This window comes from Rhagoletis zephyria, unplaced genomic scaffold (assembly GCF_001687245.7).
Source record: "Rhagoletis zephyria isolate East Lansing unplaced genomic scaffold, Rhagoletis_zephyria_1.1 Rzeph_scaffold_00292, whole genome shotgun sequence".
NCBI classification, from domain to species: Eukaryota; Metazoa; Arthropoda; class Insecta; order Diptera; family Tephritidae; genus Rhagoletis; species Rhagoletis zephyria.
This window is the reverse complement of record NW_016157376.1, coordinates 199,034-210,899: the sequence shown is the minus strand read 5'-3', so window position 1 is coordinate 210,899 and position 11,866 is coordinate 199,034. Positions and strand designations below refer to the sequence as shown.

The 11,866-nt window shown below is 35.0% G+C and overlaps 1 protein-coding gene across 1 annotated transcript in view; it reads left to right on the top strand.

The window, feature by feature from the left end:
• Positions 1 to 11,866, top strand: part of LOC108358752 (uncharacterized) — a 181,723-nt gene that overhangs the window by 26,082 nt on the left and 143,775 nt on the right. The window lies entirely within an intron of this gene.

The following is an 11,866-nucleotide window of genomic DNA, read 5'->3' as shown; positions in this document are numbered from 1 at the left end:
GATTAGTATTGCCATAATGCAACCCTGCTGCGAGGTTGCAAAATGTAGACGCGTAAAAAACATACCTTTGAGTGTGACAAAATGTAGACGGCGTCGTTTTCCAATTTTGTATGGGAAACAACAACACCACAGATTTTACGGTTAGAAAACGTCTTAAAATGTAGACGTCTACATTTTGAGACACTATTTGGAACGAACTGTGAACACCCCAAATATTTAAATTAGGTTTAAAATCGCCGCGAGGTAAATGAAAATTCAAGAAAATGTAATACATCGCAGTAACTTAGGAAAATATTTTACATGCACATTCATAAACACAAGCTTCATTGTTCAAGTCACTTACATAAACCATAAATGAAAAATTACAATATTTGTTTATCAAAATAGTTTAAAGCAAAAGATGAAACACAAATACTAATTTTAATTGCAAAGTGAAATATTGTGAGATATAGATTTCTGGGGGAAAAAACGGGATATAACATCTTTTAATACAGTTTTAGTTAAAACAAAACAAAGAGAAACAAACTTGAATGATGATCGAAAAATACATTCGAAAAATACCTGTACATATATAGCTAATATTTTGTACATCGTTGAATTTTTTAAGAAAAGTAGTATTATTTTTAATAATATCAGTAATTTCCAGTTAGCATCGTTTCATTAAAAGTTTGTTGTTTACTTTACAAATAACTTTAAAAACCTCAAAGAAAATTAAAGCAAGAATGATAGACTGCTACGTATATCTACGTATAATATGAAAAATTGGAACACTTATATGTCCCGACTTTTAAAAAATATTCAGCGGGACAATTTTCTCAAAATCGGTGCTGTCCCACCAAACTCGGTTCGAATAGGGATGCAAATTTTCAGAGCCAACATCGATACACCGATATTTCGATGTATCGTAAACACTAACATCGATGCCGAAAAAAATCGCTCCAAAACTATCGATACATCGATATTTTCCGATGTTTCTCTTTTTTAATAAGTATGTTACAGGTACTTCATGATTTGCAGGTTTTTACAGGAAGCTGTTAACGTACGCCACCTTCCATAAGGTTTATTAATGGCGAAAACCGCTTTACCTGTAAAACCTGCAAATCCTGAAATACCTGGAACTGACTTAATGCTTGTTAAAATTTTAAGAAAAACCTAGTGTCCATCTAAACTGCTACACTGTTAACATTTCAATGGGTGGTTTTTTGAATTTAATTAGATTTCCTTCCAATGTCATAATAGATTTGCTGTTTACGCGCAGATAATACTTACACTCACCTTAAGTCGTGTTGAAATACTGTAACTACGTCATGGAAATCGCCTATGTTCAACGTTGCCAATTGCTTTTATTAAGTGCAGGGCTGCCATCACCCGTAGTACGCTTACCCAAAGGGCTCTGTCCCACGGTCAGTAATTATCACGATATTTGGATCGCGATCCATATTGATGGATTGATGGATCGCGCACGAATGCTACATGTTCAATATTTAGCGCGTCAGTATTTGCATATTTTTTTTGCTGAACGCTTATTATGACGCAAGAAAATATTTTTATTTTGTACGTATAATTTACAGATAATGCATTTATTATTTATGACAATTATTTTAAGATTTGTTCAATTTGTTTTGAAAGATTTTAAGCCCCGAGAGTGAAGGCAGAGCCGATGTTTACATTATGAGAGTAAAAGATGTACTAAAGAAATGTATGGATCGCGTTTTGAAAGTGCTACACGTTCAATATTTATTGACGGTATAGCGATCCGCGATCCAGATATCAAAATTTTTAGAAATTTTGCGATATGGATCACGGACCATCAATACTGCATACTACACCGTCAATAAATATCGCGATACTTGGATCACGTCAATAAATACTGACCGTGTGACAGAGCCCAAAGAATATAACATAAAGATGTGAACGAAATGGCAATTTTGAACCGAAACTAAAGTCGATGTTTAAAACATCGTTAAAATTGACATCGATATATCGCCAATTTTACGATGTTGAGTAATTTTCAAATATCGATGGTAAACATCGGTTTTTTGGCCGATGTTATCGATGTTTCAGAAACATCGATGCATCGTTTGCATCCCTAGGTTCGAATGGCCACTGTAGATATAGATCTCAAATAAGTTATAAGTGCAAAAGCGTAATAATTAGCGATAACGTAACGGTGCAAGTTCTATGTGCATTGTATATATGTAAATATATATATATATATAGATATATATATATATATATACATAAATCTTGTCATAAATTGAACACATGTATGATGGGTTTTACTCGGTTCAGGTCATGGTGTAATTGTACCAGGTGAAGTAATAAGAGCGAGAAGAAGGATTTATATTGGAGGGCTGCATGAATTAATTCAAAACGGTATATGAATAATTCATATACAAAATGAATGAATGATTTTGGCTTCAAATTTTTGGGAATTCCAGTGAATACCTGTTTCTTCATAACAATATTCAAACAACGTGAAAATAAATTGAATTGAAATGAATGACTATGCTCCTTTGGGGAGCAGTTCACTTTCAGTCCCGTTGGGCATGTATGTATTACTGCGCTATTACCCCAACGGGACTGAAAGTGAGCTGCTCCCCAAAGGAGCATTACAAAAGCAAAATATAAAGTAAATTTTCAAATTTCTAAATAGCAATGCCCAGAAATAAATATCATTTTGAGTAGTTACATAAAATATTTTCTTTCGAAAAAAGTTTCCACCATGCAAAACATGAGAAATAGGCGACAATCGTCCATGGCAACAAATTGGCGACTCGCCGATTTATTGCCGTAGGGAGAAATCGGAAACATTATTTCTTTTATGTCATTTTAGGAATATGTTTTCAAAAATTCCCAGACTGATGAACTCCGCGTCAACAGGATTCTTCAAAAACATATAATTTATGCCCAAGAAAGGGTTGAAAAATTAGGAAGCTTCATAGCGACGAAAATAGTTAATTTCGTTTACAAATTATAAGTTTGAGTTCAAAAACAAATGAAACATTGAGAAATAATAAAATTGTTGCAAGAAATTATTATTTAAATATCGCTTGTAGCAATAATAAAACGACTCATTCAGGTAATAAGAAAACAACTCGCCCAGGCGAGTTGCCTGTGGCGGACGTTTTAGAGCGACTGGTAATAAGAAATCGATACGATGGCGATATTGCCGGCAATAAATTTGTTGCTTAGGGCGACAAGTTTTCTTATGTCGGGCAACAAAAATTGTCTGGTGGGTTAATTTATGTACAAACATGTATGTATGTATATATATTCATATGTATACCACATAGAAAAGAAAAAAGCCATGTTTATATGTAAGTACCCACCATGCAAAACATGAGAAATAGGCAACAATCGTCAATGGCAACAAATTGGCGACTCACCGATTTATTGCTGTGGTGACAAATCGGCAACATCACTTCGTTCTCTGCACTACCGGGAGTTACTAAAGTAGTCACTTGCGTGATTTATGGACGCCCTCTGACGTAGTTTTTATTCTGCTATTCTGCTTCCGACTGGTTCGAATCTGCACTACCATGTGCACTACCACGGGTTAATAGAGTTGCTTCTTACCCAGGAGTCGGTGCAGTAGCGGTTCAAATGTAGCGAATGTCTCCAGCAGTACTGGAGGGGTTTGAATGATTTTGCGTTCACTTTGTTACGCTCTCGCATATATACGCATGTAATGCACGTATTTGAAAGTAGTAGAAAAGGTACTAATTATTTACTACTATTAATCCGTTGGTGCATACTATTTCAAATTAAATGTAGAAAAATGTATAAATGCAGACTTATAAGCCTGAATATTTGTTTGTATCGGCAGCTCCACACAGCTTGGACATATATTGTAACTTTAAAAAAATAAAAGCCGTAAAATAAGGCAATTTCCTATAAGACTGTAAATGATTTTCTAAATAGATTAAAACACATAAATATCGATAATATAAGCGAATTCCTAATTTAACCATGCAGCCACTCTATTCTAGTGTATCAGTAGTTCATTTGGCTCAATATTATGACAATGCAGCAAAAGTTATTTAATATAAAAGAGCGCCTTTCCATACGATTTTTGTGTACGTTTTTTTCCATTGATAACCACGATATCTTTTATTTTTCTACCTTTTGAGGACAAAAATTATACAAATCCAGCAATTTTAAATATTAATATTGTTCTGAAAACACCAAGTTCTTTAAAAATCGCGATAAAACGAATTACTAAAATGGAGTATTTTAGATACTATTTCCCAACGAATAGTAGTATAAAAATTTAGATCGGCAGCACTGAAAATAAGCATGCCGATCTTGTCAAAATCACAACAAACACGTTGCTACTGACAACACCTTGTTATTATTCCACCATGCATTTGAATTTTCTACATTCTTATTATTATTATTATTTATTTATTAAAATATAACTAAGATTATAAATTAATCTAAGGTAATCGCACTAAATACCGAGGCTATCGGCTAAGTCAAATAATAGTAAATATAAATTGTAAGACTAAAGAAGTTGAAAGATATTTATAGCTTTAAGAAAATTTGACATTTTTAAAACATTTGGTTCAGAAGGGATGGAGAGAATATTGATTGGCTCTGCGTCTTCAAAAGTTGCCGTACGTATAGCGGAGATAGATGGACAATGTAGTAGGACGTGACGTGTGGTTAAGCGGTTGGCATTGCGGAAATTGTAGATGGGATGCGGACTCCTTGTCAAATGGTGTTGGTGCGTTAAAAGGGTATGGCCCAGCCTTAAACATACAAAACATCGGTTCATCCAAGCAGTAGTCGCGGTTGGCAGTCTTATAGCGGTACCGGGGGTTTTACTTCGTTGTATTCATGTTGGTAAAGATGCCAAATGGAGCCCAGGTGAGACTTTAAAGCGCTAGAGTAGATGTTCTTAATTGATGTTGTACCAAACGGATTGTAAAAGTGTAGGCACGATTTTAAAGCAAGATTTGCGCCATTGTCAGCATGTTGATTTCCGAGTATACCAGAATGTCCAGGTACCCATATCAGTTTCGTGCTGATTTAATTAACAATTGTTGTAAGTGATATATTGAACCTATTAAAACCTTTTGCTTACTTTTCACAATTTTTAATGCAGAAATTATGCCCTGTAATTCAGCTTCGAAGATGTTGCCGTCCTGTGGTAAAATTCCGTGAGGAACGGTTTGCCCAGCTTCGTTTGTAACAGCAAATGCGATGTAGTTGGCCTGCTTGGTGCCATCTGTGAAAAGGAGACTCCAACCACTTCATTTCAGAGGGTTTACTATACTTCAGAAAGTTTGCTGATATATTGTGCTGTTGGTGCACTGTTTCCGTAAAAAACACAGATTTTCAATAAAGCTCTCTGTATTTAGAGCCCAGGGGGATAGCTTTGTTTGAGGTATTCTCATTGGAGGTATCTTCAGGTTTAAATGGTCGGCGAGCTCTTTTACCTCGCATAACGCCGATTTTTGTGAAAGTGGTCTTCTTCTTTTATTCAGTAGTTGAATATCATGGTGAAGTATATGTGAAGAGTCGCAGAATATTTTGTGAATTATGCGACTTCTGAGGTACTTCGTGCGTTCTTCGAGTGTTTGAAAACCACTTTCCACAAGCATATTTGTAATAGCTGTTGGCCTAAAAGCTGGTAAATTCTCCGTACCGCAGCGTGAAATGCTGCTTTGATGTTATTAATGATAGATTTACTACATTTTCCATATAATTGCAGACCGTAGTCAATTTTAGATTGTATAATTAATTTAGTTATATTAAGTAGCGTGTTCGTGTGTGTACAACTTTTTTTTGATGATAAATATTTTACAATATTCAATCCGGTAGCTAGTTCGCTTCTTAATTTAACACAATGATGCTTAAAACTATGTTTATTATCAAATATAACACCTAGAATTTTCATAGAATTTACATTACTTATAGTGTGATTGCTATATTTAATACTAGCTTTTACCCGCGGGTTTTACCTACCATACCTACAAACTCATTTATATGTACCTTAAGATAAGCATCTACCATAGATATGTTTGCATACCAGATTTCAAGTTCATGTGACTTACGGTTCCGAAGTTAGAGCTGATTAAATAATTCACGCCTATGGGAGGTGCCACGCCCTCTTTTCCAATGCCGCCCATATTTTTTCATGGGCACGGAATTAGTTCTATTTATCTCGACAGCAAGTTCCAGTGCTCTAGCACAAATATTTCAGAGATATACAACATGCAAATTTTAGTTAGTATAGGAGGTGCCACGCCCTGTTTTCGAGTACTACCCATTTTTCTCTATGCCTATAACCTTCCCGGGGTAAAAGCAAATAAGTGTGCAAAGTTTCGTGCGATTCCGTGCAGCGGTTCAGAAGTTATAAGGTAATAAATAAAGAGATTACAATTATGTTTTCAGACATGCAGGTGCTTGTATTTCCCAAGTGAAATGAGAGCACCCGAATGTTTTGACCATTCATCCAAAGCGCTTAGAGCTATACTAAACGATGTTTCAATTTCAGCAATTTTGGGAGATGACCAGCTATTTGCTTGCTACGGAATTAACGTTTGCTCAGAAAGGATTTTATATGATTGAAGATTTTGGGTCCCACTTGCCAATCTTGAAGCTTTTTGAAGACTATGTGACAACCAATTTTATCAAAAGCATCAGCAAAGTCAATTGCAAGGACAGATGAGTGGTTTTTGTCTAGAAATTTTTAGATAAATGGTGGTCCAGAAAAAGTAAGGCATGTAATATGCTGGAGCCGGCTTTAAATCCAACTTGAAATGGTGTTAGATGGTTTTTGGTCGTTAAAAACCACATACGTCTTTTTGATATAATTTTCTCCAGTATTTTGCTAATACATGGTATTAGGGAAATGGGCCGATAGCTTTCAATGAGCGAAGAATCTTTATATGGTTTTAATATAGGCACTACTACGGCTGTCTTAAAACTGTGCGGAATTATGCCGACGTTAAGAATTGAGTTATAAAGTTGGAGTAGTCTATGCTTGACGGAAATGAGAATATGGCGCAACATATCGTAATTTATTTGGTCAAAGCCTGGGATTTTAAAGCAGAATCTATTTCAGCAATACTGATATTATTTTCAAGGAAAAGAGCAAGGCGGTCCATGGTATCGGCTGCACGCATGTAAGGTATATTGTTGGAAGAGGCTATGAATTGAGGTGGAACGTTAGATGTTTCCGAAAATTTAGAAATTTTCTGTGCAAATTCTAATGAAATTAAATGTGGGTTCGTGATAACAGTGTTATTTATAGTTAATGAGTGAATATTATAAGGCTGATATGTCCCCGTCAGAGTTTTTATCCCCTTCCATATGTATCGAGTAGAGCGGAGGTGGGCACTTTTTTGCCCGCGCAGCAGCGGGCTATAGAAAAGGAAAAACAGTTTACGGGAGGAAGTGTATGAAAAGTTGCGAAAAAAGTATTAATATCTCCACCGACATCATGCTCATCGCAGTACGGCTGCGGTAGAGCTGCAAAACTATCGATTGAAATTTCGTGATCTTTACTTAAATAAATGACGCTGTGAATTTAACTAAGTAAACTATTTAGAATTTCACGTTTAAGATGCAATATTTTCATTTACATATATATGTACATATCGTCGTCTAAGAAAACGGATGTCGAATGTTACAAAACACGGTTTTGAGAAAATTGACTTTGAAGTTTAAGGTCGAATTAATCCGAAACTGTACGGTAGATTTTTGTAATTTTTGAAGGAGACGTAGTTGGTGTTATTAGTTTTGATTTTCCATATTTTTACATTTAATATCTCTTAACGTTAATGACAAAATTGACTTTTCATTCCGTATACATTTTCGTAAGTAGCGTTTACTCACCACTTTGTTTTGCCCATAAAACATACGACAATACTAAAGTATCTATTTCAACGACGATGGTATAATTTGATGAAAAAACCAGACATATTTATTAAATAATGATAACTTATTAGAAAAAACATAACAAAAACATATTCATGTATTTAATAAAAAATATTTGTACATCTCTTATGCTGTAAATATGTTACGAACATACGTTTTCTTTATATAAAAACAAAAAACAATACTTAAATTCAGTCTTTTGTACATTTTTATTTCTTTAATTTTATTGGAGACTCAGTGCGAGCTAAAATTTAAAAATTTAAAATTTTAAATTTTTTTACTTAATTTAATTTCCAATTTTAATTGTGTCGTTATAGTAGAGGACCATCGAATTGTCGTAAGTTCGAAGTTTTGCGATACATACGACAAATGTTTTATGTTTAAAAAAGATTACATTTGTATGGGAATTTGTCGTATGTGCCGCATACGACAAATGTTTTATGATTTAAAACAAAAGTACGTTTGTATGGGAAGTTGTCGTATGTGACGCATTTTCAGCACATACAACAAAAGGCATACCCAATCATTAATATTATGTAACATACGACAAAATGCGCACGAAATATCTCAAAAACTAATGGAGATATAAAAAAATGGATTGCAGAAATCGAAAGAGCATGTCCAACTTAGTAAATCTGCATCAAAATCCCAAAATCGTGATTTTGCACATTCGCCATCCATTTTCTGAAGCGACGATATGTACAGTGACGGGCAAAACTGTAACATGGTGTAACACTTTTTACTTCAGTCATCGCTATCTTTCCAAGTTCTAACGACTTTCATACTTTTATTGTATGTTATTATTGGTACACCTGTACTTCCTCTCTCATAATGATTTGAAGTCAATCCAGCAACAATAATAAAACCAGCAGACAAAAATGTAAATTAAGGCAGATGTTACAGTTTTGCACTCATATATTTTTAAGAACTTTTTAACAATTTTAACGAGAAAAAAGAACTACTAACACAATGTTCAGTACCCTTTTGCTTGTTTTAGTTTCAGGGTGCGATTTGGCATACCTTATTTTTATCTCTGTAAAACTTCTGGAGGTATATCCTCCATATATCCTTAGTTTGCTTTCTCAGCTCATATACTCGATTATACGGACTTGAATATTAATAAGCTGTGCTTCTAGTTGATTTCGCAAATTCTCGATGAGATTTATGTCCGCGGATTGTGGAGGTCATTTCAAATTAGCAAATTTTCTATTTTGTATCCAGTCTTTGCGAACATATGCAGTATGTTTTGGGTGATTTTTCAGCAGAAACTCTCATTTTTCGACTACATCCTACAAATTTTGTTGAAATATGAACAGATACTGTTCCTTACGCATAATGCGTACTAACGGACCCACAAAATTGTTTAAATACAACCCCAAACTATTATTGACCGACCACTGTGATTCACAGTTTGCCTCACATGTTGCGCATGGGCTTAATTTGGGTCTTTGATCCAATACCATTCCCGGCCATCTGATTGAAAGCAATTAATTGAGTCTTGTGAGACAAAATAACCTTCAATTGAAACTTAAAAATATGTTTTTATTGCATTCTGAAAGGCCTAACATATCCCAATAGGCAACGGTCCGGTTTTCGGGCGACGCAGCAAAATGCTACCACTCTCGCACATATATTTTGGTCAAATTAGCTTTTTTCTTATTTTATGATGCCATTGCGCCAATTTGGCAATTCGTCGCCTCGCTGTCTACTGATTTGCATTAAAGTTTAATACCTTAAGCGCTTCTGTAATAGTGGCTGCATCGCTACTTGCTGCTAAGTTCACAAGATATTGGACCGTAATATTTTTTGATAGACTTCCTTTGCCCTTGGGAACACTTTAGGGTATATTTTTTTTTTATTAATCTAAATATTTTCAAGTAGCAAACTCCACAATTTTTTGCCACTTTCCTGCGGTCCCGCCTTTCCACTGTAAATCTATTATTTACATTTATGGTTCCTGATTAACTATACTATTTACTGGTGATTACTTCTTCAATAAATTACAATACAGAAAAAAGTCATCTGACTTCCAACTAAGTAAAAAATAACTGTAAAATGCAAAACTGAGAGTAAGTGCAAAACTGTAACATTTGCCTTAATTTACATTTTTGTCTGCTGGTTTTTTTTTATTGTTGTTGTATTGACTTCAAATTGATATGAGAGAGGGAGTAGGGATGTACCAACAAGAATATACAACAAAAGGATGAAATTCGTTAGAACTTGGAAACATAGCGGTGGGTGAATTAAAAAGTGTTACACCATGTTACAGTTTTGCTCGTCACTGTATATACTAGCCAATGCCCGCTTGCTTCGCGGCGCCTAATACGATTTTTTGCGTTGGCTAATACAAAAATAGCGTTAAAAGCAAAGGCGTTCTGTAAAGTACACATTTTTAGTTTAAATTGAAACGAATAAAGAGCAGAATCCTCCTCACACATAGGCTAAGAATAGTAGCGCTGTGATACCATATGGAATACTAATCCCTTTCGATGTCATGAGTTTTACCGATGGTCTTATTTCCACCTGTGAGATCTCTGCCAAACGTGCGTAATATTCTTCTATGATCTTGCAACTTCAATATTGGTCCGTAAATCATGTAAGCCAGTAAGCCCACAGGATGAAAAGTTTTCCCGTACATTGACTAAATGAGTCCTGTTATCTCTTAAATATCGTTTTAATGAAGTTAAATACCGTTTTCCTTCTTTTACGGATGTGGTCGAATCTCTCCTTGTCAATTTGCCACTTTTACAATTTACCTTAATATTTATGAACTGGTATCTTTGAGTCTTACTGCTGTACTAACGGCCGCCCCAAGCTATTTCGTCAATCGGAGGTTGGTGCAAGATCGCATTTAGGGTGTATGAGGGCGTCAGGCAAAGGTGCGCTTACGCCATGTTGCGATCTTTACATGCATACTTAAACGAATCCTCCATTTAGCCATATGAGAAGTAAATTCGTCTAAGATGAATATAGGCCAAATCAGACCAAACCTCGTGTGGATTTCTATATATTTCGGCTGCATCGCAATCCATTAGGTCCCTTTTCTGCAAAACCACTGCATGCCATGAAATGAATACGCATTATGAATTTCAATTAGATTTTATAAAATATACAGGGTTCATTTTTAGGAAACGAATTTTTCATCATACAGGTAGCTCACTTTGCGAATTTGAACGAAATCGGTTAATAAATACGACTTTTATAAGTAACTCTACTCCAGCGCCACCAGCGTGTTGTCTAGTAGGCTATAATAGGACCACATATGCAAGGTATAACCTCTGACAATTTGACTGGTTTTTGAGTTTAGTCCAAACAAGGAAAACGGCTATAATTTTATATATATACTAGCAATTACCCGGCGTGCTTCGCTGCGCCTTAAATGTATTTTTGTCTTGTAACTCTCCCCCTAAGCTCTTATGGCCTCATTTACAAAATATTTTTAAAGAACTTTATGAAGTTAGATTTAAAAAAAAAATCCATCTATGAAACATTGTTTATTTATTTTTTTTGAGTTAATATATTTTCGAAGGTAATTAGAAAATATGTAAAGAACCGACTTTCTCTTGGAAATTTAATTTATAATCTTATAACCAGCGTTGCCATTTTAGCCGTTTTCCGGCTAGATTTAGCCGGTTTTGATAGCAACTAGCCGGAGAAAATTCGATCTAGCCGGCAGCCGGTTTGTTAGCCGGTTTGTAAAAAAAAGTTAGCCGTTTTTAGCCGATTTTACTATTTGCATAATTTTCAGGTGCAAAAAGTAAACAAGTTGTTCGAAAGCAATAATGCAGACCCAATGAAGATTTTTAATGAACTCAATGTTNCAAGTTGTTCGAAAGCAATAATGCAGACCCAATAAAGATTTTTAATGAACTCAATGTTTTACTTTCGCATCTATGCTCCCTAGTGGTTATTAGCGCGATCTATGATCTATATGCTCCCCGTTGGAACCATACCTTGCTCCATTTCCTCAGTTTTA